The following is a 27,735-nucleotide window of genomic DNA, read 5'->3' on the forward strand; positions in this document are numbered from 1 at the left end:
AAATAATGATATCAAGTAATAATACATTCACATTAGCAAGGACAAACAAATCGCAGATAGAGGCATAAGTACCAACTCATAGATGCATACTGTACATATATAGTTGCTTGAATCAAAGAAAAGCAATTTCCAGTTAACAAATGTTGGGGTAAATCACATACTAGCAGATGAATGTAAAGTAACTACATCCACACAATCCACTATAATACTTATAATATAATAATGATATAATACACCTTTTGTCAAGTATTTCTGGACAAGCCACCTTGCAACTCTAGTAAGTGGTGATTGTGTTACCCCTTGTTAGTGTCACTATTGCAGTAATGTGTATGGTTTTTGCATATACCTGCTCTGATGCTTTGAATACAAAGTAAGTTACTTACAGAAAAGGCTCCTGTGTGCTTCCTCCAACACTTTATTTCTTCATCGTCTCTTCCTGGAAGTGGAGACACTGACTACATCCGGGTCACAGCTCTGGGTCCTACTGCGCATGCTCACACTAAGGGGATCATGGGAGTTGTAGTAAGGGGATCATGGGAGTTGTAGTTTTAGACTTCAAACTGGATCACTTGTCACATACTGTGTAGATTAAAGAAGAAACAAGACAGTAACATTTCCCAGGCACTGTGCTAGGGAAAGATAGTTTCTTCTGCATGTAGATGTGTATACTCTTCCTGGTCCTTAATATACTTCAGTAAAGCTGCTTCAGTTCCTCCCTTTTGGCCAATGTTGTTATGAAGGAGGTAACCTGGATATGACATAACCCCTGAGGCTGTAATACAACTAAAGTACTGCACACACACACACACACGTAAAGATATAGAGATATATATAGCAAATGGAAATATTACTGTATGCTCATTTGCATGTCTTAGAAGGTCTGCAACTCCACCTTTCACCATTATCACCCAGCACACAGCACTTCCACTGCAGCAGGGGATTCTGGGAAATGACATGCAAATGAGCACAATTAATATATATGCCTGTCACGAGAGAACAGAATTTATATATATATAATAACCAGGCCAGATTGAACAAGATTAGGATATAGTAAACTGAATTACTTTATTTCTTATGAGCAGAACAGACAGTACATTAAGCAAATAACATTACAGAAATATTCACACTTACTGGGGTTGGATAATGAGATATTTACCCACCATAACATATACATATATTACAGTGTTCGACAAATCACCCAAAAATCTACTTGCCGAACCAAACAATCTACTCGCCACCTAGTCCCCATCCCCCAAGTCCCGCCCCAACCCTCAGTCCCGCCCCCGCTTTAAAAAAATACATAACTAAAATAAATTCCTAGTAAGAATATTCGTTTTTGACATAAGTTTATTATTGTATTACATTATACTACAATTAGTCCTTGTTACGTGTGTGTGTGTGTGTGTGTAAATGTCGGATCTAGAATACAAAGCCAGGTATGAATGAATAGCTTCCTGAACCCCTTAACCAGTGTCTGGATGCCCCCGCTTCACAATATCTTAAAGCAGCAATCCCGCCTGGGATCTTACCTGATCCGCAGTCCCTCAATGTCCAGGTACCCTTATTCCCGCAATGTTATACATTGGAGAGGGTTGTTCCCTACCTGTCTTCTGGGTTAGGGGGGATTCTGATGCCTCCCGTGTGAAGCTTGAGTCGGATCTGGAAGAAAGCAGTATAGGTTATTTCGGTGTAGTATAGGCAGTTACGATATACAGGGTAAATAAGATATCCAGATCGAGAGTGTGAGGACAGAGAGAGTGTGGAGTGAGAGACAGAGAGTGAGAGAGAAGAGACAGAGAGGGGAGAGAGACAGAGAGACAGAGAAGGGAGAGAGAGAGATACAGAGAGAGAGTGTGACAGAGAGGGGAGAGACAGAGAGGGGAGAGAGACAGAGACAGAGAGGGGAGAGAGACAGAGACAGGGGAGAGAGACAGAGAGTGGAGAGAGACAGAGACAGGGGAGAGAGACAGAGAGTGGAGAGAGACAGAGATGGGAGAGAGACAGAGACAGAGAGGGGATAGAGGCAGAGAGGGGAGAGAGACAGAGACAGAGAGGGGTGAGAGACAGAGAGGGGGTGAGAGACAGAGAGGGGGTGAGAGACAGAGAGTGGGTGAGAGACAGAGACGGGTGAGAGACAGAGAGGGGGAGAGAGACAGAGAGGGGGGGAGAGAACAGAGAGGGGGAAGAGACAGAGAGGGGGAGAGACAGAGGGGGGGAGAGACAGAGAGGGGGGAGACACAGAGAGGGGGGGAGAGACAGGGGGGGAGAGAGAGACAGAGGGGGGGGGAGAGAGACAGAGGGGGGAGAGACAGAGGGGGGAGAGACAGAGAGGGGGGAGAGACAGAGAGGGGGGAGAGACAGAGGGGGGGAGAGAGAGAGGGGAGAGAGGCAGAGAGGGGGGGAGAGACAGAGAGGGGGGAGAGACAGAGAGGGGAGAGACAGAGAGAGGAGAGAGATGGGGGGGTAACTGACTGACAGGATGGGTAACTGACTGACGGGGGGAGGCAACTGACTGACGGGGGGGGAGGTAACTGACTGACGGGGGGAGGGTAACTGACTGATGGGGGGGGGGTAACTGACTGACCTGGGGGGCAACTGACTGACCTGGGGGGTACCTGACTGACCTGGGGGGGTAACTGACTGACCTGGGGGGGTAACTGACTGACTGTGGGGGTTACTGACTGACTGGGGGGTAACTGACTGGAGGGGGGGGTAACTGACTGGGGGGGGGGTAACTGACTGACAGGGGGGGGTAACTGACTGACTGGGGAGGGTAACTGACTGACTGGGGGTAACGTGCTGACTGGGGGGTGGTAACTGACTGACTGACTGGGGGGGGTTAACTTACTGGGGGGTATGACAGAGTCACTGACACATTAAGCTGGAATGGAGGATGTGTGTATTTTCCAGCACTAAACCAGTTAACCTACAGTTGGAGTTCTGCATACACCTGCAGCCTAATTAAGCAGGAGGCCTGAGAGACTGCAGGTTTAAAAAGCAGGAAGTTGGTTACAGAAGGAGCTTGTTTTTCCACAGGAAGGTGGAGAGAACTCTCCCGGCTGGGAAGCCGTTGCCGTTGCTCTGGTCCCCCAGTCCTGCGAGGAGCTTTGCTGCTGGGACCAGCTGGGACCCAACCCAGGATAAAGATACAGATTGCTGCGAGCTGGACACAGCCTGCTCCCTGGAAAAGTGAACCTGTTTGCTGTTGGAGCTGCACTACAGATAAAATTTTATTATTATGCTTATTGGTTATCCTTTGTGTAGCATATGTTTTGGGCATGACCAGATTAGCTGGCTGTCCTGTTAGTAAGGGCTCAAGAAGTGAGTTAGTTTCCCTAACGGGAACAGGCTTTATTTTCTAGAAAGTAGTTTTTTAAAGGGACAGTGCACCCGTACTTTATTTTGGTTGTGGCTAATAAACCACTATAGTTGAACGTTTCCCATTGTGTCTAGCGTCTTACTGACCCCGCCGCGAGGCTGTCCTGCCACATGGGGTAACTGACTGACGGGGGGGGAGGTAACTGACTGACGGGGGGGAGGTAACTGACTGACGGGGGGGAGGTAACTGACTGACGGGGGGGAGGTAACTGACTGACGGGGGGAGGTAACTGACTGACGGGGGGAGGTAACTGACTGACCTGGGGGGGTAGGTAACTGACTGTACTGGGGGGGGGGGGTAACTGACTGACTGACCTGGGGGGGTACCAGACTGACTGGGGGGTAACTGACTGACTGGGGGAGGTAACTGTCTGACGGGGGGAGGTAACTGACTGACCTGGGGGGGTAGGTAACTGACTGTACTGGGGGGGGGGGGGGTAACTGACTGACTGACCTGGGGGGGTACCAGACTGACTGGGGGGGTAACTGACTGACTGGGGGGAGGTAACTGACTGACCTGGGGGGGTAGGTAACTGACTGTACTGGCTGTCCTGCCACAGGGGGTAACTGACTGACGGGGGGGAGGTAACTGACTGACGGGGGGAGGTAACTGACTGACCTGGGGGGGTAGGTAACTGACTGTACTGGGGGGGGTAACTGACTGACCTGGGGGGGGTACCAGACTGACTGGGGAGGTAACTGACCGGGGGAGTAACTGACTGGGGAGGGGTAACTGACTGAATGATGGGGGGGTAACTGACTGACTGAGGGGGGGGTAACTGACTGACTGGGGGGGGGGGGTAACTGACTGGGGGGGGCTAACTGACCAGGGGGGGGGGGGTAACTGACTAAGGGGGGGGTAACTGACTGACTGACTAGGGGGGTAACTGACTGACTAGGGGGGTAACTGACTGACTAGGGGGGTAACTGACTGACTAGGGGGGTAACTGACTGACTAGGGGGGTAAATGACTGACGGGGGGGTTACTGGGTGGGGATTAGATGACTGACTGAGTGACTTTGACTGACTAGGTGGGGGGGTGACTGATTGGGGGGGTACCTCTAGTGTTCTACACACACACACATACTCTCCCATATATACACACACACACACTCCCATATATACACTGGCGACACACTTTATTCGAGCTTGGCTAGTCCCACGAATTCGGGTATACCCGGGTGTATTGAGGTTTGTGACTGTTTTCTGCCCGAGTGCATTGAGTTATTTTCCAAGCAGGGATTGAAGCATTTTATTCCCGCTGGCTGCAATACTGCACAGTATATATATATATATACTGCATTACAATTCATGAATTTATGCCATCTGGTAGACACGCGAAGCATTGCAGCCTATTAAATCCTAATCATTATCATTTAACAGATCAGCCGCCCATCAGCCAGGCATGAACCCAGGCTGGGAAGGCAAATGCAACGGGGCTTGTCAGAGGTGAGGAGTGGCGCATTCCAGGTATCTGCCAGGTACATACCGGGTATTTGCTCGAATAAAGTGTGTCGGTGCAGTATACACACACACACACACACTCCCATATATACACACACACACTCCCATACACACACATACACACTCTCTCTCTCTCTCTCTCTCTCTCTCTCTCTCCCATATACACACACACACACACACACACTATCCCATACACACACAAACACACACTCTCTCTCTCTCCCATACACACATACACACATACACACACACTATCCCATATACACACACACACTCTGTGGGGGGGGGGGGGAGCGGAGACAGACACAGGGACCAGGGGGAACACACCACACTGCCATCTCGCGGCCAGCACGAGCAGTAACGGGGACCAGCGGAGACCGGAGGGGCAGCGGGAACCGGAGGGGGAGCGGAGACTGGAGGGGAAGCGGGAGCGGGGACCGGAGGGGAAGCGTGAGACCAGGGGGGAACACCAGTGCTGCCATCTCGCGGCCCGCACGAGCAGTAACGGGGACCGAGGGGCAGCGGGGACCGGAGGGGAAGCGGAGACCGGAGGGGAAGCGGAAGCGGGGACCGGAGGGGGAGCGGGGACAGGAGCGGGAGCGGGGACCGGAGACCAGGGGGAACACCCCCCACTGCGCGTGTGGCAAAGCAGCGTGGGACGGAGGGGAAGCGCCTGGGCAGCAGCCGCGGGACCCACCCAGCCTACCACCCGCCCCAGGCAGCAAGCAGGGATCGGGGGCAGGGGGGGTTGGGGCTGACCCTAAATGCTTGAACCATAGCCCTACCACAGAAACTAGGTGAATCCCTCCGACACAGCCGAGGAAGTCTTGTAGTTACAAAATAGGTGACAACTTTAAACACACCATGGAAGACCTTTAAAACAGGAAGAGGCGCCGGCGGCGTGCCGATGACGTCAACCGGAGCAGTCGGGTAAAGGGAGAGCTCCGGAGACCCGCTCGTATAACCGATATTAAAAAGCACTTTCCGTCCGGCGAAAATATCCCCAAAGTGCCCCTCTCAACCCCTGAGCACCCAGGCATGTCACAAAAGGCAAGGAACCAGCCTGCTCAAGAAGTATCTAAGTATTTCACTCCCGCAAAGCAGAGCTCTGAAGCGGGAGCTAAAAAATAAGATGGCGGATCCCCGCCTGGCGCACGAGGCCACAAGCAGGGACCGCCTGACCCCGAAAGTCCCGGCAAAAGCCTTCCCCCGGACGGGGGAATTACAAAAGCCTTCCTCGAGGAGCTCCATGCCAAACTATATAGATCCCTCCAAGCTGATCTTAAAGACGCGGTATCTGAGATCAAGCACGATATACAAGCCTTCAAGAGAGGACTACAACATTGGAGACTTGAAGAGGCCCTGAAACACCAATCAGACGCAGACGAGGAAATAATCCGTCTGGGTCACGAAATCCACTCACTAAGGGACGGGCTAGAGGACCAAGAGAACCGGGATCGCCGCCAGAACTTAAGAATCCGCAGCATCCCGGAAGCGATCCTGCCTGGTCACCTAAAAGAATATTTAACGGATTTATTTACCTCAATCTGTGGAGACCTGGACCAGCGAGACCTAGAGATCGACAGAGCACACCGAGCGCTGGGGCCGCGGTCTGATGATACGAACCGTCGACGCGACGTGATTATCTGGCTCCACAGCTACTCCACCAAGGAAAAGCTCATTGGAGCTTGCAGAGAGCGTGACACCATCCTGTTCCGTGGTCTACAACGACCTATCGAAATTGACCGTCAACCGCCAGAAAGAATTGCGCCCCCTCACTCTGCTCTTACGAGAGAAGGGCATTAAATATAAGTGGGGGTTTCCCTTTAAGCTCATTATAAATAATAAAGGGAAATTCCTCAAGATTCGCTACCCCGAGGACATGGAACAGCTGGCGAAAGCCCTTGACCTCACCTTACTGGTGCCCGAGCTTCTGAACCAACCCGGAACCGGCCCAGAGATATGGAAGACCCACCAGTAAGAGCCTCAGAGAGATTGGCGGGGCAGAGGCAAACACGGGACAAGTGAAACAACTCCCGCGACACTCACCCGCTTTGATGATCACCTGGGGACGTGAACAATCCCCCATTCCAGGACATCGGAGACACAGGGTGCCTCACCTTACCAAAAGGTGCCCTGGTACTGCTCGCAGAGGATGACGCTGGTGATGTTCTTTAGCATAGTCCCTCTCCATCTGACGGTACTGCACCCCTCCACACGGGACTAACCGCTGTGGACGACCAGATACTGGGAGACTTCGCCACGAGGAGTGTCCAGGCAGCTGGCATGATGCAGACTACACCCTGCTCCCCTCCCTTCCCCTCGGCCGAGGGGAAAATGGTGTTTCCACCCTCGAGATGCAGAGAAACAGCTACTGCTTTTCCCGAGACCCGTCGCGGAGATCGACAGTCCTCAGGACACTTGGGACCCTGATTGTTGCACCCCATGAACACTCGAAGTCGACGCCTAATCGGCAGTGTCTGTAATGGGGAGCTATGAATAATTTCAGTTAGCTAGAATTGGTTAAGTTATTTTAAGTTATTAGAATATACCTGGTTATGTAGATTTTAGATTGTTGTCCTAGAGAAACAGAGTTTTACTGATGATATCCCCTTCCTGAAATGTATGTTTTTAAGCAATGTACCCCAGATCCCCTCCCTTCCCACCCCCCCTCCATTTCTCCCCCCTCCCTCTCTACCCTCCCCCCCCCCCCTATCTTCATACGACTTCTCCCTGATGAAACATGACGCGCCCAGAGGGTCAACTAAATAGGATCATAACATACCTTACACGGGCTTTACAAAGATTAAAGGGAAAACACAAGGGGGAGGGTAGTAGAACACCCACCACCTCACAATAACACATGTACTAGCCCTACAGCATCACCTCCCAGAGTGGAGACAACACAGAGAAATAACCCAACCTGACTCGCTGCTGCCCCCACCTCCTCCCCCAAGTTCCCCCCTGTCATGAGAGAGAGGATTTGGCCTGGGATTAAAGGGGTTACACCCCATTCGGCCATCCTCTACTCTCACCTGGGAAGCAAGGGGTTAACTGGACTGGGGTCCAATAATGTGTTTTTGCCTTGCTTCAGCCATCCAACTGTTTATTCCCCTGTATAAATGTATTGTTTCTGTGCCAGTGTCTGCACCACACACACACACACACTGGGGCTTAAGGGGTTAATGAGCTGCAGTTTAGGAAAATACAAATGTGTGGTATCTTTTCAGAAATATCTGGGCTTCAAAAGGCTTGATTGAAGTTGGGTGTGAAAAGTACAGAGGGGGTTTGGTGTATGTAAACACATATTGCTGGTAGAGACAGCTAGGCCCATGTCTGGAGCATTGGGTGTGAAATCTAGCACCTGTGACAAATGTTCTCTACACACGAGTCCCTGCTTCAAAGGATTTATTGACCAGGGGTTATGGGGGCCAGGGGTGCGGTTACCCAAGGAGATATCAGAATGAGTGACTCTAACAGGGGACTTATCCCTGTTCAGTAATGTGTCTTTAATCCAGCAGTGTGGTGGTTAACCTCTTGTAGTTAATTACTAAACACCACCTGCCTGAATTAGATGGCTTAGAAAGCCTGTCTTTTGAAACAGGAAGTGAGAACTCTTTAGCTGACACCTGAGCTGAACTTGGAGACACACTTGTTTTGAGCTCTGCCAAAGTTAGCAGAGCTGCTTTCAAGACACAAGGCCCAAATAAGACTTCTAAACCTGGATGCTGATTTTCTGTGCACGCTCAGTGCGGTTCCAGGAGAGCAGAGAAGCTTACTCTACAGCTGATAAACAGATAAGACTTTCATTATTAAGAGACTGCTTATATCTGCTTATTTTCATGCTATGTTTGGGGCTGGGGAGAAATGCGTGATTAGGGAGATGTGAATTGGTTGCATAGTGTTTTCACTAGAATTACTCCCAAGTGAATGGAAGCTTTGTTCCCCCCCCCCCCCCCCTGTGTTTGGATAATTTCCCTGATGAAAAGGAACAGGCAGAATAAAGCCTATTATAATTTCACGTTATAAAGCCTCCTAATTGCGTACCTCTGTGAACGTCCGTCCATATGGTCGTCAGAAGTGGGACAAGAGGTGTCCTTGTAGTTAAAAAGGACCGGAGTTTTTATGTGAATTTTTTTGTTATGCTTTTTTGCCTACAAACAGTCTAAACAACTTGGAAAAAAAAAAAACCCCCTCATGCAGCAGAGATCAGATTTAAAGGGACACACACCACTAAAGCTTACAAAACCACAGATGGACTCTTTTCCCCAATCCCAAGAGACTGCTGAAGCAGGTAAACCTTTAGTTGCCTATCACAAAGTGTAATACGGTCATTGAAATAGGGATTTTGCCTTCAAGCCATAGTCAGGGTTCAAGAAGTGAGTCAGCCCTTAAAAAGGGATAGGTTTTTCTTGTTTTCAAAAGTTTCGCTGAAGCAGTGAAAACAGATGGTGACCCACGAGTGGTACTGATTTTGCAAATAAAGGTTGCCACACCGCATAGGGCTACCAGCTGTGAATGGAGTATATGCAGAAAAGTGTGAAAAGTGTGAAAATTGATACAAAGACTGTGCTGAAGCAGGGGTATTTTTAGCAAACAAATGCTGAGTGTAAAATTGCCCTATAAAGAAAAAGTTTTTTCAAAGCCAATTGCTGAGTGTTGAGTCCACTGCAAAGAATGTTTTTTTTTTTCTGCAAGTAAAAAAGTATGCCTATTATCTTGGGAGCAAAACAGACACCCAAAGTGTGAAGTGTGAATGCCATAATACCCAAAGATGAGACTGAAAATTACTGAACTCAGGCAGAAAAACAAATTCTGTTGCTGAAGCGGAGGGATTCACCTAGCAAATAAATGGTGTATAGCAAATAAAATCTACAGAGATGCCTGTGAGAGCCATGACCTCTACAAGCAAAATATGCCCATCTGTAGGACTATCACAATTGTGGGTTCTAGCAAATACTGTGGCAACAGCTGCAATAGCGCCTCCTGAGGTCAGGAAGAAAATGACACCTGATAACCTAAAAATGGAGGACAAGATGCAGCGTTCCTGTAATGAACCCTACCCCACTGAAGAGTGGCCCTTCCAGTCCAATAAAGAGGAAGACATCTCTTACGGGGAACCCGAACCGAGTCACACCCACAAAACACCCCAAGAATGGTGGGGGTGCCTGAACTCGGCACGAACAGAAAAGACCGCTCCCTTTGATGACGAATATGATCAGCAGGAGACAGAGCGGGAGCAGTGGATCACCGAATATTACAGTTGCAAGAAAAGCCGGGTGGATCCAGTGACGCTGTTAAAACTTCAAATGAAGATGGAGACCCCAGTATCCCTGAAGGGACGGTGTCATCCAAATCAAAAAGGAAGAAAAAGAAAAGCGGTTCTTCACTTACCATGGAAGTAACAGACACGTCCGCAGATCCTGTGGAGAAAAAGGGGGACCGAGATGCCCTGCAGGCTAGAGAAAATGGAGAATTCGTCCCACGTATAACTGAATATCCAGAGGGCCCAAGGCAGAAGTTGTGTACCCCAAAGAAGTGTCTGTCCGGTGCCAACAGTGAGGAACCCTCAACCAGTCATCCCAGGGAAGCGGAGCCGGAAAAAGGGAGTGACGATCCCTTGACCAGCCCTGAAGACGCCCTGAAAATTGCCAGGCGTGACTGTGATTTACTCCGTGAACAACTGAATCAAAAGAAAGATGGTTACGCAGAGCTACTGAAAAATAACGTGAGGCTACAAAAAGATGTGCTCACAATTTACTCTTTAGCCAGGACAGAATTGGACGATCTCAAGACTGAGCTAGATACTGCAAAGGCTACTATTTCCGCCATGGATGAAAAGCAGAGCCAATCTGATAAAATGGTGGCTACGCTAAAGCGGAAGTATGAGGAGGCACTGAAGCAGATGACAGTCTTCCAGCAAGAGGTTCACACTCTTCGCATAGCGCTGAATGCCTCACAACAGGAGATCAACAGTGTCCGGATAGAAGTGGACGTATCTCAGAAAGAGGTTCAGACACTCCGCAGAGCACTTGATGCCTCACATCATGAGACCAACAGCTGCCGCACAGACCTGGAAGTTTCCAGAAAGGAACTACACAGTCTCACTGAGGAGCTGGACATTTCAAGGAAAACTATTCTACATATTCACTGAGGAGCTGGACATTTCAAGGAAAACTATTCTACATCTTAACTTAGATCTCAAAGTCTCTCAGAAGGAGCTTCAGAACTTAAACCTGGAGATGGAAGTCTCACGCCAGGAGACAGCCCGCCTCCAAGCAGATGTGCAAAAATGGAAGGTGGACTGCAAGGAAGCCCTGAATAGTACAGAGACTGAAAAAAGAGAAAATTTAAGATTAAAAAAGAAAATTCTGAGTTGACAGAATACGTCAAGGGAAAGAATGAAGAGCTGCAGGCTCTTAAAGAAATAAATAAACTTTTAAAAGAGGAAATGTTTGAAGCAGAGCACCGACTGCAGAACCAACTGCAAGGTCTGCGTACACACCTCCAGTATGCTGAGGAGAAGCAGCAAACGCTGCTGGAAGAAAAGCTGCAGGCTGCTAAAGAGGTACAAGCACTGCAGGAACGTCTGAATACCCAGTACGTCCCCACAGAGCAGTATGAGGAGCTAAAGGCCACGCTGCATGTCTTCAGAGCATCATTGGAGGCGGAGCTTCGATACCAGGTGACTCTGTATGAGAGGGAGCGTGAGAAGGCTCAGAAACTGGAGCTGGAGAGACAGAGAGACTGTTCCATTCCCTTGAGTCAGTACACCAAGGAGAAAACAGACGCAGCGGCAACCTTGACGACAAAAATTACAGAGCTCCAGAATATGAAGGAGACTCTGATACAGATTCCTCCAATACGGAAAAAGGTATTGGCACTGCCCAAGCACCAGTATCCCACAGTAACTAATGCCCGTGAGGACAAGGGTACAGTGAGAGTTGGGGACTCCATGCAACTTCAAAACAAAAATACGAAGTTTGAGCCACCAAAGAAAGCACTAGCCAAACCTACAGCTGCCCAACAGGCAACAAACAGAGGTAGGAGGGCAGAATCCTTAGCTGAAGAAGCTGAACTGGTGACTCCGTGGTGTGGAGAAGCTGCAGAAAGACCGCTTCAAGAGCAGAAAACTCCAAGGGCTAGTCCTAACTGCTCTACAACTGTTGCCATACACTTTGTCTACAAAACGAGGAGTGTCCGACGCAACAGAAATCTCAAGACCGCGCAAGCAATAAGAAGTCTTTACGTGGAAAAAGTCCTCCTCGAGCGACTGAGGAGTGCTGATCTCAAGCACCTTCGGGAGGAGACAAAAATAAACTGTAGAAAGGGCTCCAATCCCAGTGGGACAGAAGGTTCTCTTCCTCCATCCACTCTCATTCAAGTCACAGAAAGATCTCGAATGAGAGTGGAAGGATGGGCTTTGGCCGTGGTAAGCCCGAGCTTCCCACAAATAGGGGAGGTATGTAACAGGGGACTTATCCCTGTTCAGTAATGAGTCTTTAATCCAGCAGTGTGGTGGTTAACCTCTTGTAGTTAATTACTAAACACCACCTGCCTGAATTAGATGGCTTAGAAAGCCTGTCTTTTGAAACAGGAAGTGAGAACTCTTTAGCTGACACCTGAGCTGAACTTGGAGACACACTTGTTTTGAGCTCTGCCAAAGTTAGCAGAGCTGCTTTCAAGACACAAGGCCCAAATAAGACTTCTAAACCTCAGTGCGGTTCCAGGAGAGCAGGGAAGCTTACTCTACAGCTGATAAACAGATAAGACTTTCATTATTAAGAGACTGCTTATACTGTATCTGCTTATTTTCATGCTATGTTTGGGGCTGGGGAGAAATGCTTGACTAGGGAGATGTGAATTGGTTGCATAGTGTTTTCACTAGAATTACTCCCAAGTGAATGGAAGCTTTGTTCCCCCCCCCCCCCTGTGTTTGGATAATTTTCCTGATGAAAAGGAACAGGCAGAATAAAGCCTATTATAATTTCACGTTATAAAGCCTCCTAATTGCGTACCTCTGTGAACGTCCGTCCACAGTGACCTTATTAAATATAAGAATACCATGAGATGTCCTCGGCTGAACATGCTAAAAATTACATATGTGTAACCAGGGGACCGAGCCGCAAATAACGATTATAGACACATGATGTCTAGCAGGTCCTAAGAGACAGATATTAATATCTCTCTTAATTTTAGTATTACACGGTAATATTTAGTCTCATTGGGAGCATCATGCGTGCCGGAATTTATTAATATGTCTCGCGTGCCAGTAAGTATTTTACTGAACTGAAGTTATTTAGATAGGAAAAGCAGTTTTTAAACGTCCTTGGGTGGGAGGAGTTTTACTCTGGGGTAAACTATCAACCTCACCACTGATTTATGAGAGGGGCTGGGTTTAGGTTGTGTTCAATGGGAAATAATTGTATAAGAACCAGGCTCACCCTATGGCTATTGTCTTTCGTGTCTTCTGTGATATTCAAGATTGCTGTATGAACTGCTAATCAAGATTCGTGATTATTTCATAATTCCAACTTTAAGTAAGTGCATATTTTGTTTGTTATTTGTATATCTTGTGTGTTCACCTTTTTCAAGGAATAAATTATATTGTATCATATCTAAGCCTCGTTCAGTTCAACCCAGTTATATTTTTGGCGTGTATTATTAATAGCCTGTCACAAAGTTACCGTCACACCCCCTCTACCCCACACACTCCCTACCTGCCCCCCCCTACCATACCCTTCCCCCCAACCCATCCCCCTCATCCCCTTGGCCCCACACTCCACCCACCCCCTTAGATTAACAACTCCGTGCCCCCCCAGAGGGGAGTACCGCGAGCCTAGACCTGGACCCAGCCCCTCAGACAAGAAGAGAAACATGACCAGGAGATTGAATACCTTAAACCTCCTCCCCCCCTGTCCTCTCCCTTGACAAGTCCAACAATCATAGTGTTCTATGCAGTAAGCGCAGAAAAAGTCCTCTTGCCAAGTGTTCCTTATCGGCATGATGTTGCCGATTTTCCCTCCCCGTATGCAATAAGTGCCGAATCAAGCCGAAAACATTTGTTCCCACTCTGGCGATGATTTGCCGATCACACACAAGGGTATCGGCGTGCATGGCAAGGTGGTGTTAGGTTCGCCAATGAAACTTCTTGCTGAATCTGCCGAAGCAAGCATGTTTTTGATTGAGCGGCCCATTTAAAGGCAGCGTGTATTTTTATTCATTCTCTGTGTTGTTGGGAGACAGAGAGAGACACACAGAGCTGGGCGATTTGCATATTTCAGATTGACAGAGAGAGTTGCTGTGTATTGTCATAGGTTTGTCCTGTGTTGTTTTGTTAACATCTTTGTCTTGTTTTCAGTTTGTAAGTGTTCAGTGCGATTGTGTTTAAATTTCTTTTCTGTTCTTTGTGAGTGCTATAGGTATGGCCGAAAGGCGTGGGAGGAGTGATGCTGGTGTGAGTGGTACTGGTAGTCGTGTGAGTACGCGTCTGAGTGAACGTAGGATTCAGGGGAGTGCTGTTGCTGCGAGTGCGACTGGTGTTGCTGGGAGTGCGAGTGGTGTTGCTGGGAGTGCGAGTGCTGGTGGTGGCTCTGTTGCTGGTGCTGCTGGGGTGTCTGTTGCTGGTGCTGCTGTGGTGTCTGTTGCTGGTGCTGCTGGGGTGTCTGGTGGGGTGGTTGGTGGTGGCCCGCTTTTGGAGTCTCTTCCATTGGAAGAAGGAGAGTCCAGTCAGCAGCAGCCAAGCTCTGTGGCTGTACGTGGTCGGAACAAATGTGTGGAGCGGCCACGTAATCCTCGTTTCAATGATTAGGAAAACAGAGTTCTTGTCACAGGGATTTTGGAGCACTATGACTCACTGTATGGGCATTTATTAGGTAAGTCAATCTTTGCATTGATAGTTCAAAGACATTTTATCCTATCTCATGTGACATGTGTTAATATCAAACTATTAATCTCTAATATCTATCAATTAAAGTTAATTGTTGCACACATAATCCTTCATGCTTTAAAACGACCATAACAATCAGTCAAAAAAGTTTGCCAAAGTTCATACAATATTCATGCACGCTTCCTTAGATTTGTATGTTTCCACGTAAATGCTCATGTGCTACACATATTCAACCTAAACCAGCATGTTTGGTATCACTTGGAACAGGTATCAGTTTTTTAAAATGTTCGTCTTTCTATTAATTAGTAAGGTCATATATTTTGTATGTATTTCAAGGGCGGACAAGTTCAGCCTCAAAAAAAGAAATGTGGGACCAAATAACATTGTCTGTGTCTGCGTGTGGGAATCATGTCGGAACCGCACAAATTGTCGGAAGAGATTTGATGATATCAAGGCGAATTTAAAGAAAAAAATCCAAGCACAACGGATGCATGTTTCTGCCACTGGAGGTGGGCCGCCAGCACAAGCTCTAATGTTAACAACATTGCAGGAGCAGATGCGTGAAAAAATTCTTTCTGTCGTCGTGGAGGGTTTGCCAGGGGACAGAGATATCGGAATTTATTCAGCTCAATTTCCACCAGGTGACAAATGTTACTGTACTACGCGTGTCGTATGTTACAGTTCTTATCTATATTTCCGCTGCAACTTATAGTTTGTTCCAAATATAAGCATACCTACATATATATCTGTATATATGTCTCTCTCTCTATATATATATACATATATATATATATCTATCTCTGTATATCTATATATATATATCTATATATCTAAGTAGATTTTTTTTGTTCGGCGAGTAGATTTTTTGGTGATTTGTCGACCACTGTGTATATATATATATATATATATATATATATATATATATATATATATATATATATATATATATATATATATATATATATATATATATATATATATATATATATATATAGTGCTTGACAAATCACCCAAAAATCTACTCGCCGAACCAAAAAATCTACTCGCCACCTAGTCCCGCCCCAACCCCGCCTCTAGTCCCGCCTCCAATCCCGCCCCCAGCCCCGCATTTTAAAAAAACCATAAATGAAATAAATGTAATCAATTCCTAGTAAGAACATTCGTTTTTGACATAAGTTTATTTATTGTATTACATTATACTACAATTAGTCCGTGTGTGTGTGTGTGTATAAATGTCGAATCTAGAATAAAAAGCCAGATGTGAATGACTAGTTTCCTGCACCCCTTAACTAGTGCCTGGATACCCCTGCTTCACAATATTTAAAGCAGCAATCCCACCTGGGATCTTACTTGATCCGCAGACCCTCAATGTCCAGGTACCTGGGTGGGGGGGGGACTGACTGACTGGGTGGGGGGGTATGACTGACTGACTGGGTGGGGGGGTATGACTTACTGACTGGGTGGGGGTATGACTTACTGGGTGGGGTGGGGGATGACTGACTGGGTGGGGTGGGGGGATGACTGACTGACAAGGTGGGGTGGGGGGATGACTGACTGACTGGGTGGGGTGGGGGGATGACTGACTGATTGGGGGGATGACTACCTCTGGTGTCCTACACGTGTACACACACACACACACACACACACACCACTCTCTCTCTCTCATACACACACACACACACACTCACACTCTCTCTTGTTGGGGGGGGGGGGTCAGGGGGGAGTGGAGACAGCCACGGGGACCGAAGGGAACACCCCTGCCCCGCGCGTGCAGCCACAGGAGCGGAACCGGAGGGGGGGGAAATCCCCTGCTGTCATAGCCTGCCCCGCGCGAGCAGCCACGGGGACAGGAGCAGAGACCAGAGGGGAAGCGGGTTCGGGGGGGGGGGGGGAGGGACGACATTCCCCTCTATCATCTCCTTCCCCGGGCGTGCAGCCACAGGGGACAGGAGCGGGACCGGAGCACACGCGGGACAGGGTGGAAATCCCCCGCTGTCATCTCCTGCCCCGCGCAAGCAGCCACAGCCACAGCCACAGCCACAGCCACAGGGACAGGAGCGGAGATTGAGGGGATGAGGGGGGAAGCGCGAGCAGGAGACAGGGAACGAGCGCGCGAGGAGCAGCCATTACTTACCCCTGCAGAGAAGGGCTCCATTCCACGTCATGGCCAATTGGCCAATCAGCCAGGAGGATATTTTTTTGTTATTTATTTATTTTTACATTTGTGGGAGGGGGGAGCGGAAAGGGAGGGGGAAGCGGAGACAGCCACGGGGACCGAGGGGAACACCCCTGCTGGCATCGGGAGCAGCCACGGGCACTGGGGGAAAGCGGGGATCGTAGGGCAACCGGGACGGGAGGGGGGGGAGACATCACCCGCTGTCATCTCCTGCCCCACGCGTGCAGCCACAGGGACAGGAGCGGAACCAGAGGGCAAGCGGGACAGGGGAGGGGGGAGAAATCCCCTGCTGTCATCTCCTGCCCCGCGCGTGCAGCCACAGGGACAGGAGCGGAACCGTGGGACAGGGGGGGAAATCCCCTGCTGTCATCTCCTGCCCGACAGGAGCGGAGACTGGAGGGGATGAGGGGGGAAGCGCGGGCAGGAGACAGGGAGCAGCCATTACTTACCCCTGCAGAGAAGGGCTCCATTCCGCGTCACGACCAATTGGCCAATCAGCCAGGAGGATATTTGCATTTATTTATTTATTTAAAAAATAAAAAAAATTTGCGCAGAGCAGGGGGAAAAAGTAGCTGGCCACCGGCCAATTTCCGTTCGCGCCTGGCGAGTGGGCGACCGGGTTTGTCGAGCACTATATATATATATATATATATATATATATATATATATATATATATATATATATATATATATATATATATATATATATATATATATATATATATATTTAATATCTATGTGTGTTTGGAAACATGTATTGGCTCAGCTATCGTGGCTTACATCATTATGAGTCAACATACACCACTTGACCTGCATGAAGGTTTTCTGTGTAATGATCTTCCAAATAACACACACTGCAACCTTCTACTTTACAAAGCATTCAACATCTTTCCCCTATAGTTGAAAGCTGAATGTATGTTCTAATCTTTTTACAAACAATGGGTTAACATGCATAACCACAAAGCACACCCGCAGTCATTCTTTGTCACAGTAATGTTTAACATCACTGTGTTCTTCGTTATACTGTGTCTGTGCACACATGCATAATTCACTATTTCATGTATGTGTCGATCCATATATACATATAATATATATATATATATATATATATATTTGTGATAATCTATGTTACACATACAAACAGGCCCTTACTGCGTAATAAAGTCTTGCATGGAATATTGTCAATTGAAAGGCGAACATGAATAATTTTCACAAACAAGTTCCATTATGTATTATGAAAGCTCTTTTTTCGCTTCATGTAGTATAATGTGAGCATAAATAGGAACATGTACCATATGGTATTTAATTGTGTTCATATATAGTTCACTTCATATTTGTATTTCGCTCATGTACCAGTGTGTAAAACTGTTACGCCGGTGCTGCCCGCAGACCAGACCCGTCCCCTGAGCTGAAGGGGGAAGTGGTAATACACGCACCCGCAGCAAAGGGAGCGTGTCCGGAGTGTGGTATAAAGCGTTGCCAGGCCAAGTGTAGTAAGGTAGACAATACTTGCCGGTACCGGTTGTAGAGATAGAGTGAAGGATGCCTCGCCGAAGTCAGAGAGTGGAGAGTGGAGATTGGTCGTAGTCCAAGCCGTGTTCAAGGGGTTACCAGAGAGGGCATTGTCCAAGGAGTGCCGAGATCGAGAGCCAGAGGGGGTAGTCGTACAAGACGCGTCAGAACCTGTGAAAATACTGAGAGAATCCATAAGTACTTCCATACAGAGACTATGTCGAGCAAAGACTGAGAGCAGAGAGGAGCTAGATAAAGCAGGAAGGTCCAATTAGGAACGGAGGTGGGACAGGAAGAGCTTCAGGGAGACACTGCAGATTGGTGCAGGCATAACAGGCCAGATGAGTCTTGTTAGTAACCTGAGTATGCCCGTGCAGTGTGCGGGGGCGGAGCCTGAGGTCCGGGGGACGGGAATAAGAGTGTGCAGACTGAGCGTGCTCCGTAACTAGTGTACGCGTGTGAACCGAGCCAGTGGATGGTGCAGGTGTGCGTGCAGGAGGGCGTGGGCGCGCCCAGCGCTGAGCAGAGGAATCGCCGAGGGGAGTGATCCCGCGACGGCGGCAGGGGCGAGGAGCCGTGGAGGCCGGTACGGCAGGATTGTTTTGTGTGTCCAGGGGCTCCCTGCGGGGAAGGAGTGCTCTGTGTGGGGAGCGAGGAGAACGCTGATTCCTGACAGTACACCCCTCTTCAGGAACGGCCTCAGGACGGTCCAAGAACGGTTTCTCTGGAAACTTTTTCCTGAAGGACTTAAGAAGGGCCGGGGCATGAATGTCCTTTGAAGGTATCCAGGATCTCTCTTCAGGGCCAAAGCCCTTCCACTGCACCAAGAACTGGAGCTGACCCCTGGATAGGCGAGAATCCAAAAGAGAGTGAACTTCGTATTCCTTGTTATTTTGTACAGTAATGGGATCCGGTTTACGAGTCTGTTCCGGAAAGAAGTGACTGGAGATAAATGGTTTTAAGAGGGACACATGAAAGACATTGGGAATCTTCATACTGGGTGGTAGTTGGAGCCGGAACGCCACGGGATTGATTTGTTCACAAATAGGGAAGGGACCCAGGAACTTAGGTGCCAGTTTAGGAGATGGTACCTTGAGGTGGATATTCCTAGAGGAGAGCCATACCAAATCCCCTGGTTTGTAACTGGGCGCCGGACGACGACGACGATCGGCCTGTAGTTTCGATCTGCGGGAGGAGTAGAGATGGGTAGACTGAATCCTGGACCATGCGGTTTGGAGGGAAGAAATGCGTTCATCTACGGCTGGTACTCCAGAAGGAATGTTGGGGATGGGAAGACAGGGAGGATGGAACCCATAATTTATAAAGAAGGGTGACTCCCGGGTGGACTTGTTTTTGGCAGAATTGACGGCATACTCTGCCCAAGAGAGGAGTTGAGCCCAATCATCCTGGAAATCGGATATAAAACATCTCAGGTACTTCTCCAGGGATTGATTGATTCTCTCTGTTTGTCCATTGGACTGAGGATGATAGGCGGAAGAGAAAGAAGAGATGCCCAATCTCCAGGGGCGGTCGGGAACTGGAAGGGGTAACAGAAAACCCTGAGGCTTTTGACGGAGAGTCTTGCTTTGAGCGCATGTTGGGCAGGCGCGGGTAAACTCCAGAATATCTTGAGACATCCTTGGCCACCAAAAATTACGACGAATGAGATCAGTAGTCTTCTTAAAACCTGGATGATCTGCAGATTTAGAGGAGTGACCCCAAGACAGGACCTCTGGAACAAATTTGGAAGGTACGAAGGGTTTGTTGTCGGGAACCACCAAGTCCTTGGGAATGCGTCTCTGGGAGTACAAAATCTTGTCAAGATTCTTGAAAGAAGACGTGGCATGAATCCTCTCTTGTGGAAGGATAGTCTCCAAAGATTCCTCTGGCCTCTCTTCAGAAGAATGTATTCGGGAGAGTGCGTCTGCCTTTATGTTCTTGGTCCCGGGGATATAGGAAAGGTGAAAATCGAATCGAGAAAAAAAAAGAGCCCAACGAGCCTGTCGTGGACCAAGGCGTCGAGCGTTCTCTATGTAAAGAAGGTTCTTGTGGTCCGTGAGAATAGTAAACGGCTCTTTCGACCCCTCCAGCAGGTGTCTCCACTCTTGAAGAGCCATCTTCACGGCCAGAAGTTCCCTGTTACCCACGTCATAGTTCCTCTCGGCAGATGAGAATTTCTTGGAAAAATATGCACAGAGATGTAACTTATCTTGGGGCGTGGGTCTCTGAGAAAGAACGGCACCAGCGCCGCAATCAGAAGCGTCGACCTCCAGGACGAAGGGAAGTTCAATGTTGGGATGACAGAAAAAAGTGCGGATATAAAGGCTTCCTTGAGTGTCTCGAAGGCGGAGATGGCCTCGGATGACCAAGCAGAAGGATCAGCTCCTTTTTTGGTGAGCGCAGTAAGGGGTGCCACAATGGTGGAAAAACTCCGTATAAACTTACGATAATAATTAGCGAACCCTAAAAAACGTTGTATTGCCTTGAGAGAATTGGGTCTTGGCCATTCAGTGACTGCTTGAAGTTTACCGGAGTCCATCATAAACCCCTCATCGGAAATGATGTACCCCAGGAACGGAGTAGAGGTCTGATGAAAGGTGCACTTCTCCAGTTTGGCGTATAAATGGTGTTCACGGAGACGGGAAAGGAAGTACGAGGTGTGGCGTATGTGGTCCTGGAGATCTTTGGAAAAAATCAGGATATCATCCAAGTATACAATAACAAAAATATTGAGTACCTTACGAAAGACGTCGTTAATGAAATCCTGGAAGACAGCGGGAGCATTACATAAGCCAAAAGGCATTACCAGATATTCGTAGTGTCCACTACGCGTGTTGAAGGCTGTCTTCCATTCATCCCCCTTCCTGATGCGCACCAGGTTATAGGAACCACGTAGATCCAACTTGGAAAATTTTTGGGCCCCCTGTAATTTATCGAACAGTTCGGTAATAAGGGGAAGGGGGTAACGATTTTTAATAGTTCTGTGGTTCAAACCCCTGTAGTCGATGCAAGGCCTCAACGACCCGTTCTTTTTCTTGACGAAGAAAAACCCAGCCCCTGCTGAGGAATTGGAGTGACGAATAAAGCCTTTCTTGAGATTCTCCTGGATATATTCATCCATAGCGTGAGATTCTGGTAACGACAAGGGGTAGGTCTTGGACTTGGGTAGGGAGTAACCTGGAACTAGATCGATCGGACAATCGTAAGTCCTGTGTGGCGGCAAGAGGTCTGACTGTACCTTATTGAAAACGTCCCGGAATTGATGGTAAATGGAAGGTAGAATAACTTCGGGAACAGAGGTATTGGCCAGCAGTTGATGAGTCTCACCTGACCTCGGCCTCCAGGAAATGGGAGCAGAGGAAGTCCAGTCAATGAGAGGATTGTTAAGCTGTAGCCAAGGAAGACCAAGGGTGATGGGTATCCCAGGAGCGTGAATGGCATCGAGAACTAAGATCTCCTTGTGAAGATGTGAGGACAGAAGCAAGGGAGCCGTCTCTAAGGAGATGTGGGCCGGGGTAAGAGGACGTCCATCGATACCGACGAGTGCAATGGGAACCCTCTTCCTCACGAGTGGTATGCGGTTTACCCTGGCGAATTCAAGATCCACAAAGTTTCCTCCAGCTCCTGAGTCAATGAAAGCGGCGGTAGAAGTCTTGAACTTATCGCCTGAAAGGGAGACTGGAAATGTAAGTTTCTTAGGGAGTTCACCTTTAGAAAGGGGACGTGGAGACACTACACCCAGAGAGAGCCCTTCTGTACTCACAGGGTGTTCCCGTTTCCCGGACGCAGTGGACACTCCCGAACCAGAGGTTCCATGGATCCGCAGTAGAAACACAATCCCCCGGCGTGGCGGAACTGCCGTATCGGTGTGCGGATGCGTTGTACCCCCAATTGCATTGGCTCAGGCAACTCCAGTGCAGGACGAAGAGATGTGGTAGAACTTGGGGGAGCAGGAGTGTTGCTGGGAGTACTGGAGAACGGAACTTGAAAGTTAGGGAAGCGAGTGCGCTGGCGCTCTGAGCGGCGTACCTGGATACGTTGATCCACTCGGACAGCCAAATCAATGAGGACCTCCAATTGATCCGGCCTGGATTGGCGAGAGAGTTCATCCTTGATGGGATCCAACAGGCCCTGCCAGAATACGGAGATGAGAGCCTCTTGTCCCCAGTTAGTCTCGGCTGCTAGAGTCCAGAATTCCACAGCATACTGTGTCACCATTCGCCGTCCCTGAGTGATCTGGAGGAGAGAAACAGATGCCATCTCCCGACGAGCGGGAGAATCGAATACACGTTGAAACTCGGCTTTAAATGCCGGGTAATCTTGGGTAAGATCAGAACGTCGCTCCCAAACTGGGGAAGCCCAAGCCAGGGCGCTGCCAGTGAGGAGGTTATAAATGTAGGCTACCTTCTTGCGATCAGTATTGTAGAGATGGGGGGCCATTTCAAACTGCACCTCACACTGGTTTAGGAAACCCCTACAATCTTGCGGTTCACCTGCATAAGGCTTGGGGGGAGGAATCCTTACATCTGAGCTGCTAACTGCGCTTGCGGAGTGGGGGCTTACATCTGGCGAGGTCGCGGTCGGTACACAGTCTGTGAGTACTGCGACCTGGCGTGCAAGTGCCACAATTTCATCCGCCATGGCCTGGTTTTGCTGAAGCAGATTTGAGAGAAACTGTTGAAGTTCGGTCTGGTCAAACGCGTCCCCTGAGCTGAAGGGGGAAGTGGTAAGACACGCACCCGCAGCAAAGGGAGCGTGTCCGGAGTGTGGTATAAAGCGTTGCCAGGCCAGGTGTAGTAAGGTAGAGAATACTTGCCGGTACCGGTTGTAGAGATAGTGAAGAATGCCTTGCCGAAGTCAGGGAGTGGAGAGTGGAGATTGGTCGTAGTCCAAGCCATGTTCAAGGGGTTACCAGAGAGGGCGTTGTTCAAGGAGTGCCGAGATCGAGAGCCAGAGGGGTTAGTCGTACAAGCCGCGTCAGAACCTGTGAAAACACTGAGAGAATACAGAAGTACTTCCATACAGAGACTATGTCGAGCAAAGACTGAGAGCAGAGAGGAGCCAGATAAAGCAGGAAGGTCCAATTAGGAACGGAGGCGGGACAGGAAGAGCTACAGGGAGACACTGCAGATTGGTGCAGGCATAACAGGCCAGATGAGTCTTGTTAGTAACCTGAGTATGCCCGTGCAGTGTGCGGGGACGGAGCCTGAGGTCCGGGGGACGGGAATAAGAGTGTGCAGACTGAGCGTGCTCCGTAACTAGTGTACGCGTGTGAACCGAGCCAGTGGATGGTGCAGGTGTGCGTGCAGGAGGGCGTGGGCGCGCCCGGCGCTGAGCAGAGGAATCGCCGAAGGGAGTGATCACGCGACGGCGGCAGAGGCGAGGAGCCGTGGAGGCCGGTAAGGCAGGATTGTTTTGTGTGTCCAGGGGCTCCCTGCGGGGAGGGAGTGCTCTGTGTGGGGAGCGAGGAGAACGCCGATTCCTGACAGAAACCAGCTGCAATTAATATGTAATCACAGGATAGAGGTGAACAGAGGGGGTGGTGTCGGGCAGAGAGTCAGATCACAGGGTCATGGTAGAAGCAGCTAAGAGGTCATGGTGGTGTCAAGTGTTGGGGGAGGGACTACAGTTGTTAGAAGCTGACAAGGTGTACAGAAGTTCCTCACATTCATTAGAAATGGTAATTATCTTACTACTTTCATCCACCAGTCCACAATATATTAAAACGTACGTTAGTCATTCTTCAGTTATATATTATTGTAACGTTATAGATATGCCACCTTCTTACACCAGTACCATCTGTGAGCGACACACTGCATGTGTTGCTGAGTGTCAGCCACATTGCGCGCTACACCTGCTTCTCTTAAATGTTCTGACAGATCATAAAAACATTCATACACATTTCCACAATTAGGTGCTGAATTATAAGCAGAGTCAACTTTGCTTTCATGGTAGTGATGTACATTATTGTAGCTAGATTAATACCCAACATATGCAGTGTATGTACAACAGACCAGTTAATTTTATAACGCATTCCTGCATGAACATTGTATGTATGTTGTATGGTGTTTAAAAGAAATGTGACGATTAGTTTCACATGTACACTGGCGACACACTTTATTCGAGCTCGGCTAGTCCCACGAATTCGGGTATACCCGGGTGTATTGAGGTTTGTGACTGTTTTCTGCCCGAGTGCATTGGGTTATTTTCCAGGCAGGGATTGAAGCATTTTATTCCCGCTGGCTGCAATACTGCACAGTATATATATATATATACTGCATTACAATTCATGAATTTATGCCATCTGGTAGACACGCGAAGCATTGCAGCCTATTAAATCCTAATCATTATCATTTAACAGATCAGCCGCCTTCCTTCCTTCCTTCCTTGAAAAAGAACGCTGCGACGTTCGAAATGCATTGGATGGGTCTTTTGCCACATTAAAGTGCCCTTTTAATCATTTTTTTGTTCTGGTTTTTTCCTGCTCCGTTTGTGCTGGTGCGCTTTTTGGTCTCCCTTTTCCCTGTATTGCATTGAGTAGCTGCACAGCTTGCCTGCCTGCCCTACCAGGATGTGAGTATTTGCATATTTTTCAGGGGAACTTGCCAATGAGACATATGGTGAGTGGGTTGCACCACACACCACCTGTCTTCAGGAGGATAGTACCCATTATATGACACAATAGGTACTATATCAATTGTTAGTACCCTGGTACAGTGGTCTGGCTTATTATCATTTTGATATATACCTGCATTTGAGCGCTTCAGCTATTTTCCATATATATATATATATATACTGCATTACAATTCATGAATTTATGCCATCTGGTAGACACGCGAAGCATTGCAGCCTATTAAATCCTAATCATTATCATTTAACAGATCAGCCGCCCGTCAGCCAGGCATGAACCCAGGCTGGGAAGGCAAACGCAACGGGGCTTGTCAGAGGTGAGGAGCGGCGCATTCCAGGTATCTGCCAGGTACATACTGGGTATTTGCTCGAATAAAGTGTGTCGGTGCAGTACATTTATGTTAAGATGGATAATATACAGATTGCCCTAACCATAGAATAGTGATTTCGTTACGGGATGCTGATATTTAGCCATAAGTACTCCCAGTACAGATACTTAATGTTAATTATGTACACATGACAATGAAATTCTGATGTTATTCTTCTATATAGATGGTCCGACAGCTCCTGTTTCACCTGTGGCACGTGACACTGAACACGTCTCGTCACCTGTCTCATCAAGGTCATCATCAAGAATGGAAGGTGAGTGTATCAGGTGCAGCCCATATAATGTGTACATTGGAAGCATTTCATTTGCCATGCAAAATAAATGCCTTTCACATGTAATGAACTTCAGATCAGTTATTGACACAGGAGATGTAGTGTTTCATGACAACATGTATTATGTCTGTTTTCAAGTATCAGCTAGGAGTTGTGATGTTACAACAAACTTGAATTCATTCTTCTTTCACACTGAGTCGAAACTTCATTGTTGCTTCAAGCATCATCTTTTAATTGGACATAAATAATTAATTATGGAAACATGTTATGTGTTCCACTATGAGAACAACTATCATTATAGTAAAAAAAAAAGTGAAAGTTCCATGTCAGTTCATAATATCTTTATTTATTTGTTGAACCAGATGTTGTCGCTCAAGGACAAATTCACTCAAGTGACCATGAAGATGTTGACACTCCTGGATTAACACAGCATTCAAGTCCTCCTGCTCGTGACACCTACTCAGCTATTGCAGCTTCTGAAGAACGAATCTTGGGTGAAGAAAATCGTCGCCTTTCAGAAATGATGTCACTGCATGAAAGGATGCATGAAATGTCAATCTCAGAAATGTCACAAATTAAAAATGTCATAATCCAAAATCTAGACAGGACATTACAAGCACTAGTTCTGAATGTAAGCGAAGCCAATCAGTTTCGGAGTACAGCAAGAGAACAACAATTCCACTTTACCCCATCAGAGGATGGATCTTTACATGCTGCTAATTTTTCTCAAGAGTCATCACTTCTTCATTCCCCACTTCAGGATGATACCGGTACAGTAGGTGCAAGTTCTGGCAGGTCCCTGTCAACATCCAACCGCTTACATCATCTGTTCAAAATATGGAACCGACACCTACAAATGAGACACGCAAAAGAAAGTTTGGGCAACAATTACTAATCACCAGCTTTTGGAAGAAGACAAAAACACAAACACAAGAAAGTGCTCCACCACCACTGTTGCAATGTTTCTCAAGTGTTTCACAACTGCCACAGCCCACACCCAGTGCCCCTGAAGTGCCACAGCCCACACTCAGTGCCCCTGAAGTGCCACAGCCCACACTCAGTGCCCCTGAAGTGCCACAGCCCACACTTAGTGCCCCTGAAGTGCCACAGCCCACACTTAGTGCCCCTGAAGTGCCACAGCCCACAAGCAATGCCCCTGAAGTGCCATAGCCCACACTCAGTGCCGCTGAAGTGCCACAGCCCACACTTAGTGCCCCTGAAGTGCCACAGGCCAGTACAAGTGCTACAGTTAAGGCGAGAGTACTTGGCACAGGGAAAAGGCAAACACAACAGCCAACAAGCAGGCCTGTGACTATCTCTCAAAGGATAAACAAAAATAAATAAGCACATTCACTAAATTATTTTGTGTAGTGGTGTTGTTTACTGCAGACTCTTTCATACATAGTGTATATATGATCATGTACAGATGCTTGCAAACATTCAAGTATGTCCTTGTACACATGAATGTTTATAAATGCTCATTGACTGAATGAGTGAAGGCATATTTTATAACATATGAATATCTATTAATCATCAGTTGATTAATGTTAACACATTATTACACACTTGGCATGTTAATGGAAGATGACATTCACTTAGCTCTTGTTCAGTATGAGATGTATCTGGGTTATTTTTGTAATGTAGATAGTCATTTCATGCTAATATTATTTACATACAACTTTTTGTAAGTACCCATATAACAGCATACATTTTAATGTTATGTTTTCTGGTGTCTTAACTCTGTAAGACATTACTTACCTTAATCTTCATTCATAGTTCATAATGTTGGCATGTGATCATGTATGATTTTTGGTTACAATAACAGATCTGCAAGTGTGTATGAATATATCTGTAGTCTATCTCTGTATCTCTATCTATATGTGTATACACACACACAAATTGTCTATCTTTGTGTATGTGTGTGTGTGTGTGTATATTTACTCATATATAGATATATATATATATATATATATATATATATATATATATATATATATATATCTGCCAGTGTTGTCTGCAAACAGCC

At 47.7% G+C, this 27,735-nt stretch overlaps 1 protein-coding gene across 1 annotated transcript in view; it reads right to left on the reverse strand.

Annotated features, from left to right (window-relative positions):
* Positions 1-27,735, reverse strand: part of LOC142466363 (uncharacterized) — a 790,214-nt gene that overhangs the window by 59,536 nt on the left and 702,943 nt on the right. The window contains exon 2 of the mRNA XM_075571215.1: positions 384-579. The gene's annotated coding sequence lies outside the window, so the exon portion shown is untranslated. The remainder of the gene's footprint in view (positions 1-383; positions 580-27,735) is intronic.

Source organism: Ascaphus truei, chromosome 15 (genome assembly GCF_040206685.1).
Source record: "Ascaphus truei isolate aAscTru1 chromosome 15, aAscTru1.hap1, whole genome shotgun sequence".
In the NCBI taxonomy this organism is placed as follows: Eukaryota; Metazoa; Chordata; class Amphibia; order Anura; family Ascaphidae; genus Ascaphus; species Ascaphus truei.